Here is a 15,199-nt window from a genome sequence, read left to right as displayed (position 1 = left end):
CTGTGCTGGGCTCTTGCTGACAGCTCAGAGCCTGGAGCCTGCTTCAGATTCTGTTTCCCTCTTTCTCTGCCCCTCCCCCACTTGCACTCTGTCTCTCTCTCTGTCTCTCTCGGATAAAGGCAATGAGGATGTGAACTGGTCAAAGATAACTGTTGATTTTAATTTAGAATTCTAATGGGGATACCTGGAGCAGAAGTAGGGATTAAAGAGTAATGGAGATTTATAGAAAAAATGATTAGCTTGATGTGAAAAATCTCTAATTGGCTCTTACATGTAAAACGCTTCAAATTTTTGACAATCAGATGGTATCTTTGTATTATTCATTTATGAATTTATTTATTTAGAGCAGAGAGGAGCATTCTGAGTGGGAGGATGAGCTTTTGCAGAGTTAAAGAATGGTGCTTCATGTCTATCAGTATTACCTGGGGGTGGGGGAGGGTCTTATTCATGGGAATGTGCTCACATCCATGCTGGACATAGTTAGGGACCGTTTCCTCCAAAATTACCATAAATTTAAAAAATTCTGCTTTTATATTGTCAGCATGATCACTTCTATACTTCTAGTCCTTTTCAGGGTCGGTATGACACTAACATTAGACTAAGATTATGGATAGTTGGGAGGGTAGGAGTGTCTCAAAAATGAAATGAGATAATCAGAAATAAACAATATTCTTAATAAAAAAGACTATGAGCTGAAAAAGTTAGGAATACATTCAAATATTGTATTTAGTTTCAAACAATATAGAGAGCTTTCTTCAAATAAATTCATGTGAAAATGAGTAAGATTTTAATGCAATATAGTTCCAAAAAAGTTATGTGATTAATTAAGAAAAGGATACAAACACAGACAGCACTGATAGAGGTAAAGTGGGATCAAGGGAGATCATAGATTCATTGTAATCTGCTGGTGTCCTCTACTTTCAATTTTTGTAACACTTTTTAGGAAATTTTGATTAACTGAGGTACATTCTGGGGACAATGTCTCCAATGGACCTGTGAGGTGAGGAGTTGTCACAGGATATGGGGTTGTTAGTTTTGGAGAAGGAATACAAACACAGACAGCATTGACAGAGGTTAATACCTCTGTTAAATACCTAAAAATTTCAATTGGCATTTGTAGATCTATTGAAGGCTTACGGCTTTTTAACACGTGAAATAATATAAGCAACCACCAGTCCTTGGTTACTTCCTTTTGTTGGGTGACTAAATGGTCTTATTCATAAAAAAATTTTGAGTGGGTGAAAGTAAAATAGAGTGTTTGAGAAGGAGAGAGTGGTGGCTAATACTTTTCAAATCCAATCACCATCCTTGCATTTTAAATAAACTTGGACGAAAATATGCCTCATTTAGTCTCCTTTTTATTTCCCAGGAGTTTCCCAAGGGCTGGTGCTTTGCCACCTCTGCACTAACCACAGAAAGAGGGAGAAGAGTCATACTGCTTGTGGTTATTACATTAGTGACAAGTGGCTGTCATCTTGGCGTGATGGTTGCCAGCCCATGTCCCAGAGCTGCCCTGAGTCATTTTCTTTTCATCTGACTTATTCCGTGAAGTTTTCAGCAAATGCAGCCTGATCATTAAAAGCCATTGGATCAGTCATGCAAATTTCTCCCTTTTAGATTAAAAGAAAATTAGATTGTAATAATCAAAATGAAGAAGAGAATAAAACAACATTAGGAGAGCATTGGACTGAAACTGGGTGGGTTTGAGCAAGTCCCTCCATCTCTCCTAAGACTTTGTTTCCCTAGGTGGGTTTGGATGCATCATCCCTAAGAGTTCCTCTCAGTGATGTTATTTGGAATCTGTCACCTATTCTGGACAAGAGAGATTTCCTTTAAAATTGATGACAGCCAGATCCTCTGTGATTTGTATCATTCCCTTAGTGTAGGACTGATATACCTCTACCTCAATAAGCTACATATGATAAATAAGGCATAAAAATCCTTCCAAATACTACTAGTTACTAATGACATTATCAGATTTTTGTGTAACATTTTCCACATCCATGTCCAAAACATTCTTATTTGATGGGCATACTAAACACATTAAATAAACAAAAGCAAATGAAATCAGTTCCATTATATAAAAGGTATTGAAGTTCATATGGGGTAGTGACAAGCCCTAGGTTGTAATGTGAGGTAGGCCCACAATTCTGATTTCAATTCAATTCAATTTCCATACTCTTTGTCAAATAAATGGATCTATAAAAGTGTCACTTATCATTGCAGTTATGTGACCTGTATGTAAGAGAGCTACTCTACCCGACTCTCTTTGTCTGCTGCTGCAGGGGACATCGATAGACTTTGCTGTAACTTTGATGATTTTCTGCTTGAATGTAGAATATGAGATTAGCAAAGAGAATTGTTAAAGGCAGTTGGCCTTTAGAGATATTTGGGTAATGTAATTTTCTTAGCGATTTGGAAAGCTGTCCAGGAAGATTTTTATATTATTGAGGTCCACAGGACACCAAGCCCTCTATTGGGCCATCCTGTTCACACCCCAAGGGAGCTGCAGTCCTGTGTCATCACCTGCAGAAGCAAATGGTTCAGTCTATCCATTCCACTCCTTAGCTACAGTAACACAAAGCCCTGAGCTGATTTCTTCTGACTTACATGACTGTAATCTTTAATCCATCAGCTAGACAATCAGGTCAAGCACTCAGCATATTATAGCATGGATTGAGCAGAGAAGACTGAACACTGAAAAATAAGATGAAAGGGCAGGATTTGGCAAGTTTAGTGCCAAGAATCTCTCATATTTCTGTAACTCTGGAGTTAGGCTGAATAGTTTCAAATCTTGCCTTCCTACTTTGTAGCAATGTGAACTTGTACAAATGTAACTTCGCTGAGCCTGAGTTAATCCATCTGTATAATTTTGAAAATAAAGGTATGTATCTTAACCAGTTGTAGGTGAGGATTAAATGAGAAATCACACAAAGTACTTAATATAGTGCCAGGCACATGGGAATAACAGACAATCTTGCCATCCATTCATAATTCCCATGTAGTGACCAGAGACTCTTAATTAAAACATTTTGATTCATGTTAGAGAAAAAAACGTGGTCTTTTTAATTTTTGCAGGGATAGTGTAGGTCTTAGGATTTTTTGGGAAATAGCATTTATCCCTTTGAAAAATAATAATTCTAAAGTATGGAGATAAATTATAGGTAATAGATCATATTTTCGAACTCATAAGTTGTCCTCACTTGGACACTAATTGGTGTCCTTGGAGAAGTTATTTTGCTTTTCTGAGCTTTTATAAAGGGAGATTTGGATGGTCTCCAATACTTCTAGGTCTAATAGCCTGTGATTCTCATGAATATATATACATGTATATATATATATAGTCTATGTATATTTATTTATATTTATAAGTTATATATATATAATTATTTAAAAAGTAAATACCTCTTCTTTATGGAAATTCCTCTTTACAGCCTACCATCACATGTTGGGGACTTCCTCTTGGATAAATGACTGATTTGAGCACAGCCTCAGTCATCCTGAAAGAAGGGAAGATCCTCTGAGCCTAATGGATGCATGCTTGGACAAATATGAGGAAGTTCTATTTAGTGCAGTGGTTACTTTGCTTAGGGAGCTTGTCACCCTGGAGATAGCAGCTTTAACGTATAAAGTATATGAAAACTAGTTACCATTTATTGCTGACTTTCCACAAGCTAGTGCTGAGCTGCAAGCTTTACTGACACTACTTCATCCTCCCCACCCACCCCCAAACACAAACCCTGTCTGTTAGATATTATTCCCATTTTATAGTTGGGCATCCTGAAGTTCAGAGATGTTAGGCAACTTGACTACAGTGATGTAGGTAGTAGTGATGCCAGGATATAGGCTTGGGTCTTTCTGACAACTCCACTGATGCCCTGAACCTCCAGATTGTCTCCACAGAATGGTTTAAATATGTAATAGTTAAGAAGCCAACAAAATGTTCTGGAAAAAAACCTGCTAACTTTCTGAGTTTGACATAAATCGTGTAATCTCTTTTTCTCCACTGTATCTCTGAACACCTTTGTCAACCCCTAGGTCAGGTAAACCATGACTTGCTTTCATGAGGGAATGACTGTGTGTTTTTACCACTGCAGCCCCCACACTTAGCACAGTGTTGGAACATATTCAATATGTGTTGAATGATGAACATCCGAGATGCTAATTTATTCAGTAACCATTTATTGTGTACCTGTCATGAACAAGGCATTCTGAGGAATGTTCCTTTTCCTTCTAGAAGATTATGATTTAGGGAAAGGAGGATAAGACATGTATTTTAGTGCTAAATGAAGTAGCATATTTTCCTTCAAGATAATCATTGCTCCTTTCAATCTTGAAATGTAGACTGGGCAATAATCAAATTATCCTGAACAACCTTTCATATTGCTTGACTTTTTTTTTAATTGGCTTTTTATCTAATTTCTAAGTTCAGGAAGATATTCCTATGTATCTACTATCTAAAAAATTCAGCAATTACATTTTTTGCTAGGTTAACCATCTCTCTCATATCTATTCTTATCAGTATTGGGCAATCCTGCTGCCAGTACCATGGTTTAATCTATTTGTCTACTATATTAGTTAGAGTTCTATGTAGAAACAGAACCAGCAGGATGTATGTAAGTCTTTGAAATATATCTTTTTACTTATATTTTATTTATTTGTCATATTTAAATTTATATAGGAATTGGCTCCTGTGATTGTTGGTGTGGCCAAGTCTGAATCTGTGAGGCAGGCCAGTAGACTTAAAAGGCTTAAAACTAAAGGTGCAGCATTGAGGCAGAATTTCTTTTCTCTCAGGGAAACTGATTTTGCTCTTAAGCCCTTTGGACCTGATGGAAGACCACTCACATTTTTAAGGATAATCTCCTTTACTTAAGATCAACTGATTATAGACGTAAATCACATCTACAAAATATCTTCCACAGCAACACCCAGCCTAGTATTGGATTAATGGGGTACTTCATGGAACCAAGTTGGCACACAGAACTAATCCTCAAAATCACTATTGATAATATGAAGAAAATTGCCAAAATAATAGAATAAACAAGTTTTTTCATTTTTTGCAAACAGCAAAGGATTCTTTTTGTGGATTGTTGTATTAAACCTATCGATTAAGTTTTGGAGATCTGAAATTGCTAAGGGGAACCATACAGTTCTGAGAGATCAAGAGTTATGCTTTGATTCCAACAAACAAGTAAAAAATCGTGTCCTTCCAAGGAGTATCATGGCAAACACTTCCAGGAACTCTGTACTTCAAAATATACACTTAGAAACACTCCGTCTTTGTTAAGATTTCATTTCCACTTCTTCCAGCACTTCACAATCATTCACCAAAGCAAACCCATCTTTTTGTTGCTAAAGGAGTGAGTCTAATATCCATAGCTCATCACCTGAAAGTTTCCTGTAAATCAGTCAAAAACCTCTTCAACTTTTCTTAGACACGTTTTTTAATTACCTTTCAATGTGAAGATGGGTACAGGTCCATTCTCTAAAGTCAAGACTAGTTCCCAATCTAGTTTAGTAATATTTCTATGCATCAATCTATGTGTTTCCGTGAAACCGTCTTTTAGTAGTTTTACATTAAAGAGTTCATTCTCAGAAACCACGTGCAAATCACCCTTGATTTGGGGATTTCTTTCTTCTTCCAATTCTTAGTAAAATATGTCCTTGAAACTTGAATTTCATAGCCTGTGTAATCCAAAAACTATACCATTTTTTCCATCAATTCTGAGGGTAAAAAGGAGTTGGAGAGCTTAAATTTCATAGTTTCCAGGTCCATTTCTTTAAATGATAGGCTTTGCTTATTCTTCAGCATCTCAACACAGACGAACTCACATTATTCCTTACTTTATTAGTTGCAACAACAAAAAATTTCTTCATTCACATATGCCACTTACTAGGTAAGTAAGCATATATTACTGAGGAACAAAATAAATGAAAAGTGTGTATTTGTGTCTGGGAAATTGGGTAAAATGAAGGGGTTTGCATTATAACAAGTCAACCTCAAATTAAACAATAGATATCCAATATGCCCTGTTGCCTCACCACCTCCTCTCTGGCCCTGTCTGTTTCTGGTCCTTCTCTTTCCTTTCTCCTGCTTCGCTCTTCTGCATTTATAGCCACCACTTCCTTTAAGGAGCCATTATAGCAACTTCTTCTCTTTTCTTACAGGAAACATCTTTCCCTACCTATATTCATCCTGACACCTGTACCCTTAGATTCTAATCTATCCTAAGGGAAATACAGACTTTTTAAAAATTTTTAAAGGTTTTCTTTATTTCTGAGAGAGAGAGACAGCATGAGCAGGGGAGGGTCAGAGAGAGAGGGAGACACAGAATCTGAAGCAGGCTCCAGGCTCTGAGCTAGCTGTCAGCACAGAGCCTGATGCAGGGCCTGAACCCACAAATGGCGAGATCATGACCTGAGCCAAAGTCGAATGCTTAACCGACTGAGCCACCCAGGCACCCCGGGAAATACAGATTTTTAAAATCAGATATCCTATAATTATCATAAAGAACAATGAGATACTAAACACAAAGGCTGCCTAGTGAAAAGGGCACATATTTATTGCAAGTGATGGCAATAATGTGACCTAAAAAAAGACTTTCACTCAGAAAGCATACACTGTCTAGATAAAGAAGGCAACATTTTCTGTTCTATGGAAAGCTGCTCCTGAATCAAAGGAGAAAGTTCTTGACTAAAGGGAAAGGTCTTTCCATTTCACTTCTGTTTCAGCTATCCTTAGGGAGTGTTTCGTGTTTTTCCTCCTAACTCCTATATTCCTTACACAGAGTATAATACTCAACACTGTTGTTTGAGGCTATTGATAGATTTAATGATATTTTCATTAACTTAGCAAACATGCATACTTATCAGGAATAACAGGGAATGGAGATGCAAAAGTAAATTAGGTATTTTGACTTCAAAGACATTACAGTCCAATGATTGTCATTGAAATAAATTATACCATTAAACATGGTTTCAGTGCTATGATAAGCTTGTATTGTGTATACAGAGGGGTCACCAAAGAGGGTCTGGACAACTTTCACTGACAACGTTTGGGCACGAGTGGTGCAAGTCACTTTGAAAAATATAATTGTTATATGCTCTGGAGATAGACAATTAAATAGTGGGACAATGGAAAATGCTTTTCTAATGAATCAAGGAGCCTATTAGGTATAGGGCTGGTGTAGAGAAAGTTGAGAAATGGTAGAAAGGCAGAATAAAGATGAAGGTAGGGAAAGTTTTCTTAATTTATTGTCTACCATAACACACTCAAATTGGTAGCAGCAATTTTCGCAGAAGCATCTAGTGGAATTTTGCTATTTTCCAGCTTTGAGGATCATAGCTTACCAAAATCGCACTAACAGAGTATGCGATAATTGGGAGTATGTAAATGGTGGATCAGTGAGCAGGCTATTAGTGGTTATTATGTGGAATCAGGTTAAGATAACTTACCTGATGCTGGTATGCCAAGGAGTCACTGGCTGGACACAACAGAGGCTCCACGAGTTATTGTTCAGCAAAATATTCATATAGTGTTATTGGCAATTTCAGTTTCACCTTGAGAAGATTTGTAAGCCACAGATCTGTTACTGAATTGTAATTCTGTACAGGGTAAACTTCTCTATTCTAATGCATTTAATAAAAAACAAAGCGCAGCCTGGCATTGTATTACTGAAGTATTACTGGGGTATTATATTATTGAAACATTACTAAAATATTATCAAGTTACAATTGTATGTACCAGCTTTAGTGAGGGACTCAGCATGGGACAGTTTATAAAACTGTCAGATCTGAGAGAGACTTTAGTGCACTATTTACTTGTGGGTTTTTAACTTTGTAACTTTATTATATAGGCTTCCATGGTCTCCATGGATAAACCACTTGATCTTTTTGCACTGGGGCCTTGAAATCTACCAATAGGAAGAGTAAATTAGACAACACTAGATCTGAGATTCTATGATTCCAGACAATGGGATAAGTAGTGTGGGTTTTTTTTCCCCTTCCATAGAGCAGATGAGAGAGTACTTTGCTAGACAAAAAGCCCTCTTACATTGGTTTCTCATCTCATGACTTTCTCCCAGACTCTACTGAGTGGAATAGACATTTAGTAGGTCCTTGTTGACTGAGTAATGATCTTTCTGGATGGTCAGGAGCCCTTAGAGATTTTTGCAAATATTCTCCTGATTGGGACCCCGGGGTATTAAAGGAAGATGTCCCATTTTGTCAGTGATGTTTCTTTTATGATACATTTAAAAGCATGGATTTCACTTTTGGGGCATGAGTAGTTATTTTACTCAGGCATTTTCCTGGAATAAATTCAAACTGCTGTAATTGGAAATTTTTTTCTGTTGTAACTATGTTCTAGAGCCTGGGACATGGGTTTATTCTTATAAATGGAAAAGTAAAGTAATTCAGGCCAAGAAGATTCATGTTTGAAAGAGAACCTAGTGGAAATATCACACCATCCCACCTCAGAAACTTGATGAATAAATACTCAGGGATAGAAACAGAAACCACAGGCAATAGAAAGGCACTGAACCATAAGGAGGAAGAATGTAAAAGGAAGGGCCTGAATCCTGACCATAGAAGGAGTCACAAAAATCTCGCTTTGTGTAGTTCCACAAAGTTTGTTGGAAAGGGAAATGAGTGATGGAGGATCTTTTAGTTTCCAATTTCACTGAAAATTTGCCCGTTGCTTATGGCTAAAACAGAAAAGGAAAAATCAAAGCAAGGATGAGGACAAAAAGGGGAAATAGCTTTCAGCTAGTATTTTTGTTTGTTTTAATATACAGTGTCTGGCACGAAGCCACATGTGTATCACTGAGTATGGTGGATGAAGTATGAATATAAAGATAAAAATGGAGAGTCATTTTAGAGGAGAAGCTTAAGAGTTTTGGGGGCACGTTCAGAAAAATCTAAGTTAATAGCTTCTTAGCCTTTTCACATCATTATGCACATCTCAAAAAAAGATAAAACTTGTCCCTATCACTGTGGTAGATGCTTGAAGGCAACCATTTTCAAGGGTGATAAGCCAGCTCTGGAACGTTAGCCACCCCATGGTCAAAGGAGTTAAATATTGTTTACCTAAAATGTAAATACCATGATAATAAATATATTACTGTGTTACCAAGATGAAAGGTTATAACAAAGAGACTCCAAAGGCAAGTGGAAATATCTCCATCAAGTCATAGGGCAGGTAGATAACTACTACTTCCCAAAGTCATATGGGTACCCAACTGACAAGGGTAGCTCTGCCCTTCTCTGAGACATTGTAATCATCTCTATAGTTAAAGCTGGGTGGGTATGCGTCTAAGTTCTAGTTGACAGGAAATGGAGTAAAGTGTGGAGGTGGCCCACCCACTGCCTTATAGCTGTTGGTATCAGTGAAACACCCCGCCTCCACTCACAGTCCCTTTTGAGCAGGGGAGGGATAGAGGGAGAAGGGGAGAGAGAATCTTAAGCATGCTCCATGCCCAGCTTGGAGCCCAACACAGGCACAGTCTCATGACTATCAGATCATGACATAAGCTAAAAATGAGAGTCAGATGCTTAACTGACCAAGTCACCCAGCTGCCTCAGAGAATGAAGTTATTCTGTATGAATTTAGGATATACCTAAATCTCCTAATGCAATATTCTGGGACTAATATTGAAGTTGGCACATTGATAAAGTTTATTAAGGCAATAAAAGCACATGGTAAGAAATGATAAGGTTTATTAATAAGATGTTTTATTATCTTTTTCGACTGAAATAAAATTTCCAGGTAGTTAGAAGACTAGCTGATGGACCATTTGGAATATGTTGCAAATGCAAATGGACTTTTATAAGGAAAGGATTGGGAAAAGTGAGTCAACCAGACAATTGCTACTATTAGCTATAGTTACTACAAATAGTGGCCTAAAGTCCATTTTTTAAATATAGAAAGGCCTCTTCAACATTTTGACATAAGAAATATCCTACATTGAAACAATGGTTATGAATCACTCATGTCTCCTGCACTTTTAAGTGTCCTGAGGTAGAAAGAGTTGGCTGTCTGCTATATATTCATGTTTCACCTTTATAGTGTAAATTTATTGCTGGGAAGTGGCTGTCTAGCCAGGACCACATTTCCTAGGTTCCCTTCAGGATTTCTGAGGTCATGTGACTAGAGTTCTGGCCAATAGAATGTGCACTAAAATGAGCATATCACTTTTAGGCTCCATCCATGAAAATCTCTGTGGTCATCATACGTTTTCTTTCTTCATCTGCCAGCTAGATATTGATGGTTAAGATGACTATGTAAGCATATGTTGAGCATGACAGACAGGTAGTTTCTGGAACTACCTAAGAACTTCTATAAGAGGAAGAAACTGAAATAAACCTTTATTATGTTAAGTCACTGACATTTTTCTTTTCCGCCATAGGTAGAATTTACCTTGTCTAAGATACATCTTGATTCAAGAAACATTTGCTTTGTGCTCGCTTCGGCAGCACATATACCAAAATTGGAACGATACAGAGAAGATTAGCATGGCCCCTGCACAAGGATGACACGCAAATTCGTGAAGCATTCCATATTTTTTGTAAAAAAAAAAAAAAAAGAAACATTTGCTTTATGTCTTATATTTTAATATGCTTAGTAAATTGCCTTGCTTAGGGTATACATTAATAAATTCTTATATAAAGATTAGATTACAGGGGCACCTGGGTGGCTCAGTTGGTTGAGTGTCAAACTCTTGATTTCAGCTCAGGTCATGATTCAGGTTTTATGAGTCTGAGCCCCATGTTGGGCTCTGAGCTGACAGTACAGAGCCTGCTTAGAATTTTCTTTCTCTCTCTCTCTCTTTCCCTCTCCTGCTCTCTCTCTCTTTCTCTTTCAAAATAAATAAATAAACTTAAAAAAATTAGAGTTTATACATTGAGTTCTTTGAAAGAAAAGGTCAAGAATCCATTTTGAGCTTTTCTTATTATTGTAGTTGAAATTCAAGATTTTTTTGTGGTAAATACAAATATGTCGAGTTGATTAATAAAATGAAATTAAAAAATAAAATTAATTTAAACATGCACCCCCCCCTTCCCCTAAAAAGTGGTTAATAAAGTTTGGGTGGCCTAGGCACTCAGAGAGATAACAAAAAGTAGAGAAAAAGAAAACAATCATCTTTTTGTGCTGTTTTGTTCACAGGTTTATTTTGTCAATATGTGTCAGACCATTCATGATGCCATGGGGGATTATTGGGCTTTACTCTTTTCTTCCCTTCTTGGTCTCCACTTTCCTTCCTTCCTTGATTCACTTGCTTCAGTTCCTATCCTCTTTGCCTTTCTCTACTGCTGGCTTAAGAGTCAGAAGCTTCCCATCAGCTTTAAGATAAGGCAGTTCTAGAATTTGACAAACTTTGCCATGAAGCCCTGACCAGTAAGTTAGAAGGAAACTTGAATTGCACTGTGTCTACAACTTTATATCTCAAGATGGCTCCTGGGTGGGATATAGAACTTCACAAAACTCATCACCTGTCCCCTTTCTAGTGTTTCCCACAATCCTGACCCAGTTCTCTGTCCTGCTCAGCAGTAGTTTTAACATCTTTTCCTCTCTCTCTGTCTCTGTCTCTTTCTGCCTCTCTCTCTCTTTTTGTCTCTTTGCATTGAATCTTCAGCCCTGATCCTTCGCTTGTTTCCAAGTGAGTGCCTCAACAATTCAAGCGAAGTAGTCTCATTTTCCTGTCAATACTGGACCCACTGGTCAGCTATTCTCTCTAGTAACTCTCCTCATCTCAAATCAACACCTATTATGTCTCTCCTTAGTTCAAATCCAGAACAAGCAATACTCCAGCTATTTCTTTCTTTCCTTCTTTTCTACTCATTTTCCTTCTCTTGGGAAGTCAAGTGAGCCTTCTCCATTTGATGATTCACTGGCTACTGCAGGGTTCTTTGTCAAAAGCCTACACTTATAATCTAATCTTTTGAAAATAGAATTCTGCATTCTTTATTTTTACAGTTGATTACTATTAAGCAAACATCCTCCCATGAATTAGCAATTTCATAATAGTGGAAATACTTAGGGAGTGAGTCAGCAAATGACCAAGTTGTCATTCTAATGTTATAAAGTTTGAAAGATTCAGTTAGCAGATAGTATTTAGTGTAACCCAGAGACATTGAATATTTTTAAAATATTTTAAAAAATAATGCAGGATACCAAGTAAGATGAAACAAATTCTCAAAAATGCTTAAATGATACAAAATTGATAGCCCTAAGAGGCTTTTTGATGATTACTGAGAAAATGCATAATCGATTGGGATGATACCATCATCCAAACAAACATTTATCATAATGCTGTAAAAGAAAAAAATTGTACTCAAAAAGTAAATCTACCCCTAGTTGGTTAAATCACTCTACTTTGCTGAATTTTTATTTACTATCTATAAAATAAGAATAGTAACAGCTCTTTCTACATCATAGTGGTGGTTTGGAATCAAAGAAATGATATATGTTACAGTTAGAATCCTGTGGCAGGTTTACATCTTCCTATTTTGCTTATGCACATACCATCTGCTGAATCAAACTGTAATCCTACTGATAGCATAATATGTGCCTGGTTGACCATAGCACTCACACCAGTACCTTACCTGAAGAATAACCTTAATAAATAAATTTTGTTGTGAACAATGAACAATATATCCTTTAGTTTTGCCTTATTTCATTGTGATTTATTCTGTTATATAATATGCTAATTTTATAACCTGATACAATTCTTTTTTTTTTTTTTGGAAGAAGATGGAAGACAAGGTTTAAACAAATATATAATATAGCTGCATCAGAGGTCTCAGATGATCCTAGCAAGAGTTTTGGAGGTGGAATAGCCCTTCATAGTTGACATAGTTTAAGCAAAGAGGCCAAATTTTTGGACCCTGCATTGACTAGTCATTGGCTCCAGGCTGCTCCCAAAGAGGAGATGTAAACCTGGTGAAGCAGCTTTCTTAGAAAAGGAAAATTTCTGGAAAGAAACTCATCAGTAAGCTGTTAGTAGCTTGAACTTAGCTGTTAGGAGAGACAGCACTTTGGTTTTGAAGATGGGTTGTGCCCTATAGTATCTATTACAGTCCACCCTGGCACCACCCAAATATATTTGCTTCATATAGTGTGTTCAACTGTATCCATAAACAGCTGCTATAGGGGAATTTTCCTGGGGAAAATTTGTTGGAGAAAAGTCAATGGAATGAAGTACTCCACCAAAACCATCACTACATTTGGTCTGGAGATCACAGCTGATCTTCATTATTTTTCTCTTCTCTTACCCATTCTAGATTCCTCTCACCCTCGGGCAACACTTCTGCTGGTGTTTTGGCTTATGTGTTGGAGTGATCAAGATTCTCATTGTTCAGTGTTCTGATTCCCTGGTTACCATGCCCATCACAGGCCTGGATGCTACACTCATCCTTGTACTGTTTCAGGTGTCATGAGATGCCTCATGGGAACATTTGCGTGCTCAAAATATTCTTCCTTATTTTCTTTGGTAACAGCAGCCCTACTTTTTCTTAATAATCAAGATCAATTACCTCTGTTGGCATGATGACTCCTTTCTCTGGTTGGTGGACTCTTGGTATAAGGAGCTCAAGGAAAACAATAGGTGTCTATAATTTCAAATTTAATAGAACTCTGGTTTTGACCTTGATGGAAGCATTCATCTTCTGGAGCAAAGTCAATGAGAGTGATAGCAAATGGGGATGCTCATATTCTGACCCTTTGGTTCCCAGACCCACATATTCCACATATTGTGGGTATGGCACCATACAATGGTCATTAATTAAGAGTGTATTCTTTATTCTAGAATATGATGCATCTTCTTTAAAGGATGTCATCTCAGGATGGTGCTTCAACTGTGCCATTACAAGACCATTCCATTCCTCCATCAAACTGGCAGCATGTGGATATTATGGCATGTGATATGACCCCTGGATCCCATAACCATGTGCCCAAAGCTATATCACCTTTGCTGTGAAGTAAGTCCCTTGGTTTGATGTGATACAGGATCCTGGTGAATCAAAAATTACAAGCCCTCTTAGAGTGGGGCTGGCTAAGGCCCTCCCTGGCAGAAAAGGTAAACCTATACCCCAGTTGATATATGTTGATTAAAGTAAAGATGATTACTTCTTTCAAGGTGAAAGGAGTCCAATATAATCAAGTTGCCATAAAATGGTTGGTTGGCCTTTGAGATAGGGTACCATGTCATTTGCTCAGTATTGGTTCTCTTTTTCTTGATGATTGGGCTTTGGCAAGGACAGTAGTTAGATCAGCCTTCATGAGTAGGAGTCCATTTTGTTGGGCCAATGCATATCCATCTCTGCCACCATTGCTATTCTGTTCATGGACTGGCTGATGACAGGCTGGCTGAGGTCAACTGGTAGTTATTCTATCTTTTTGGTTGTTATGCTTTTTGTGTGGGCAATGATCTCTGCTGAGTGTTACCATGTGGTACAAAGACCTTCGCTTTTGAACACTCTGGTAGGTCAACCCATATGCATCTCCCCTAGACCTTCTTATTCCCAATTTTCTTTTTTTTTTTAAGTTTATTTATTTATTTTGAGAGAGAGAGAGAGAGAGAGAGCATAAGCAGGAGAGGGGCAGAGAGAGAGGGAGAGAGAGGACCCAAGCAAGCTCTGTGCTGTCAGTGTGGAGCTCAATGCAAAGCTCAAATTCAAGAACCATGAGATTGTGACCTGAGCCAAAATCAAGAGTAAGATGCTCACTCAAGTGAGCCACCCAAGCTACCCATCTTATTCTCAATTTTTTAATCATTGTTTTTCTAGGTCCTAATCCACTAGCCAAGGCATTCCCCACAGTCTATAAGTCTAACCTCAGGTCACTTTTCTTTCCATATTAAGTAGATGACCAGGTGCATTGTCACAAAATGTGCCACTAAGGAGATTTTCCCTCACTTCTCTATTTTAAGTCCACCCCTTAGCAGAACTATATTTTATTAGCAGTTCATCTTTAGCCTGCACCTACATACTATCCCAACACAAACTTAGTGCTTTTCATTCTCCATCATTGGTCATAAGGGAGCCTAACCTGCCATGGGGCACAGATAAGACCTGGTCATGTTTAGCCCTGCATTTACCATTTCCATCTCTCAGTGGATTTCTGTGGGCCAACCTTATTTTATGGTTTGGTAGTCTCATAGAATCCAATTCCTAATGAGCAGACACTCCAATACTATTA

The 15,199-nt window shown here is 37.6% G+C and overlaps 1 long non-coding RNA gene and 1 other non-coding gene across 2 annotated transcripts; one reads left to right on the top strand and one right to left on the bottom strand.

Annotated features, from left to right (window-relative positions):
* Positions 1-1,389: 1,389 nt before the first annotated feature.
* Positions 1,390-3,496, bottom strand: LOC144228265 (uncharacterized). The gene is made up of 3 exons (XR_013334153.1): positions 3,406-3,496; positions 2,611-2,697; positions 1,390-1,610 (listed from the first exon to the last, which is right to left on the bottom strand). It is a non-coding gene; the product is annotated as an uncharacterized LOC144228265 (long non-coding RNA).
* A 6,964-nt stretch (positions 3,497-10,460) lies between these two features.
* LOC144228340 (U6 spliceosomal RNA) lies at positions 10,461-10,567 on the top strand. Its single transcript, XR_013334167.1, has one exon. It is a non-coding gene; the product is annotated as a U6 spliceosomal RNA (small nuclear RNA).
* The last annotated feature ends 4,632 nt before the right edge of the window (positions 10,568-15,199 follow it).

The sequence above is a fragment of the Crocuta crocuta genome, unplaced genomic scaffold (genome assembly GCF_008692635.1).
Source record: "Crocuta crocuta isolate KB4526 unplaced genomic scaffold, BGI_CrCroc_1.0 scaffold462, whole genome shotgun sequence".
Taxonomy (NCBI): Eukaryota; Metazoa; Chordata; class Mammalia; order Carnivora; family Hyaenidae; genus Crocuta; species Crocuta crocuta.
The sequence above is the reverse complement of the archived record's forward strand: the minus strand, read 5'-3'. Positions and strand labels throughout refer to the sequence as shown.